We start from the raw sequence: 3,391 nt of genomic DNA, 5'->3' as shown, positions 1-3,391 counted from the left end.
CGTGGCGCCATTGGCTAGCGCGATCGGCAGTTAACCGAAAGGTTGGAGTTTCGAGCCCACCCGGTGGTGGTGCGGCGCTTTTTTTTCTTTGGGCTGATAGCTTTGAATATATGTTCTGATGGTGGTGAGAGTGGAGCAGGACTGTCTCCGTGGCGCAATTCGCTAGCGTGATCGGCTGTTAACAGAAAAGTTGGTAGTTTGAGCCCACCCGGTGGTGGTGCGGCGCTTTTTTTTCTTTGGGCTGATAGCTTTGAATATATGTTATGATGGTGGTGAGAGTGAAGCAGGACGGACTCCGTGGCGCAATTGGCTAGCGTGATCGGCTGTTAACCGAAAAGTTGGAGGTTCGAGCCCACCCGGTGGTGGTGCGGCGCTTTTTTTTCTGTGGGCTGATAGCTTTGAAGATATGTTCTGATGGTGGTGAGAGTGGAGCAGGACTGTCTCCGTGGCGCAATTGGCTAGCGTGATCGGCTGTTAACCGAAAAGTTGGAGGCTCGAGCCCACCCGGTGGTGGTGCGGCGCTTTTTTTTCTTTGGGGTGATAGCTCTGAAGAAATGTTCTGACGGTGGTGAGAGTGGAGCACGACTGTCTCCGTGGAGCAATTCGCTAGCGCGATCGGCTGTTAACCGAAAGGTTGGATGTTCGAGCCCACCCGGTGGTGGTGCGGCGCTTTTTTTTTGGGCTGATAGCTTTGAAGATATGTTCTGATGGTGGTGAGAGTGAAGCAGGACTGTCTCCGTGGCATAATTGGCTAGCGTGATCGGCTGTTAACCGAAAAGTTGGAGGTTCGAGTCCACCCGGTGGTGGTGCGGTGCTTTTTTTTCTTTGGGCTGATAGCTTTGAAGATATGTTGTGATGGTGGTGAGAGTGGTGCAGGACTGTCTCCATGGCGCAATTGGCTAGCGCGATGGGCTGTTAACCAAAAGGTCGGAGGTTCGAGCCCACCCGGTGGTGGTATGGCGCTTTTGTTTCTTTGGGCTGATAGCTTTGAAGATATGTTCTGATGGTGGTGAGAGTGAAGCAGGACTGTCTCCGTGGCGCAATTGGCTAGCGTGATCGGCTGTTAAACGAAAGGTTGGAGGTTCGAGCCCACCCGGTGATGCTGGGGCGCTTTTTTTTCTTTGTGCTGATAGCTTTGAAGATAAGTTCTGATGGTGGTGAGAGTGGAGCAGGACTGTCTCCGTGGCGCAATTGGCTAGCGTGATCGGCTGTTAACCGAAAAGTTGGAGGCTCGAGCCCACCCGGTGGTGGTGCGGCGCTTTTTTTTCTTTGGGGTGATAGCTCTGAAGAAATGTTCTGACGGTGGTGAGAGTGGAGCACGACTGTCTCCGTGGGGCAATTGGCTAGCGCGATCGGCTGTTAACCGAAAGGTTGGAGTTTCGAGCCCTTCCGGGAGTGGTGTGTTGCTTTTTTCTTTGCGGTAATAGCTTTGAAGATATGTTCTGATGGTGGTGAGATTGGAGCAGGACTGTCTTCGTGGCGCAATTAGCTAGCGCGATCGGCTGTTAAACGAAAGGTTGGAGGTTCGAGCGCAACCGGTGGTGGTGCGGCGCTTTTTTTTTTGGGGTGATAGCTCTGATGAAATGTTCTGACGGTGGTGAGAGTGGAGCACGACTGTCTCCTAGGGGCAATTGGCTAGCGTGAGCGGCTGTTAACCGAAAGGTTGGAGTTTCGAGCCCTTCCGGGAGTGATGTGTTGCTTTTTTCTTTGCGGTAATAGCTTTGAAGATATGTTCTGATGGTGGTGAGAGTGGAGCAGGACTGTCTCCTTGGCGCAGCTGGCTAGCGCAATCGGCTGTTAAACGAAAGGTTGGAGGTTCGAGCCCACCCGGTGATGCTGGGGCGCTTTTTTTTCTTTGTGCTGATAGCTTTGAAGATAAGTTCTGATGGTGGTGAGAGTGGAGCAGGACTGTCTCCGTGGCGCAATTGGCTAGCGTGATCGGCTGTTAACCGGAAAGTTGGAGGTTCGAGTCCACCCGTTGGTGGTGCGGCGCTTTTTTTTCTTTGGGCTGATAGCTTTGAATATATGTTCTGATGGTGGTGAGAGTGGAGCAGGACTGTCTCCGTGGCGCAATTCGCTAGCGTGATCGGCTGTTAACAGAAAAGTTGGTAGTTTGAGCCCACCCGGTGGTGGTTCGGCGCTTTTTTTTTCTTTGGGCCGATAGCTTTGAAGATATGTTATGATGGTGGTGAGAGTGAAGCAGGACGGTCTCCGTGGCGCAATTGGCTAGCGTGATCGGCTGTTAACCGAAAAGTTGGAGGTTCGAGCCCACCCGGTGGTGGTGCGGCGCTTTTTTTTCTGTGGGCTGATAGCTTTTAAGATATGTTCTGATGGTGGTGAGAGTGGAGCAGGACTGTCTCCGTGGCGCAATTGGCTAGCGTGATTGGCTGTTAACCGAAAAGTTGGAGGCTCGAGCCCACCCGGTGGTGGTGCGGCGCTTTTTTTTCTTTGGGCTGATAGCTTTGAAGATATGTTCTGATGGTGGTGAGAGTGGAACAGGACTGTCTCCGTGGCGCAATTGGCTAGCGTGATCGGCTGTTAACCGGAAAGTTGGAGGTTCGAGTCCACCCGTTGGTGGTGCGGCGCTTTTTTTTCTTTGGGCTGATAGCTTTGAATATATGTTCTGATGGTGGTGAGAGTGGAGCAGGACTGTCTCCGTGGCGCAATTCGCTAGCGTGATCGGCTGTTAACAGAAAAGTTGGTAGTTTGAGCCCACCCGGTGGTGGTGCGGCGCTTTTTTTTTCTTTGGGCCGATAGCTTTGAAGATATGTTATGATGGTGGTGAGAGTGAAGCAGGACGGTCTCCGTGGCGCAATTGGCTAGCATGATCGGCTGTTAACCGAAAAGTTGGAGGTTCGAGCCCACCCGGTGGTGGTGCGGCGCTTTTTTTTTTCTGTGGGCTGATAGCTTTGAAGATATGTTCTCATGGTGGTGAGAGTGGAGCAGGACTGTCTCCGTGGCGCAATTGGCTAGCGTGATCGGCTGATAACCGAAAAGTTGGAGGCTCGAGCCCACCCGGTGGTGGTGCGGCGCTTCTTTTTCTTTGGGCTGATAGCTTTGAAGATATGTTCTGATGGTGGTGAGAGTGGAACAGGACTGTCTCCGTGGCGCAATTGGCTAGCGTGATCGGCTGTTAACCGGAAATTTGGAGGTTCGAGCCCACCCGTTGGTGGTGCGGCGCTTTTTTTTCTTTGGGCTGATAGCTTTGAAGATATGTTCTAATGGTGGTAAGAGTAGAGCAGGACTGTCTCCGTGGCGCCATTGGCTAGCGCGATCGGCTGTTAACCGAAAGGTTGGAGTTTCGAGCCCTCCTGGAGTGGTGTGTTGCTTTTTTCTTTGCGCTGATAGCTTTGAAGATATGTTCTGATGGTGGTGAGAGTGGAGCACGACT

The sequence above is a fragment of the Rhipicephalus microplus genome, unplaced genomic scaffold (genome assembly GCF_043290135.1).
Source record: "Rhipicephalus microplus isolate Deutch F79 unplaced genomic scaffold, USDA_Rmic scaffold_29, whole genome shotgun sequence".
Classification (NCBI taxonomy): domain Eukaryota; kingdom Metazoa; phylum Arthropoda; class Arachnida; order Ixodida; family Ixodidae; genus Rhipicephalus; species Rhipicephalus microplus.
Note: the sequence above shows the minus strand (reverse complement) of the source record.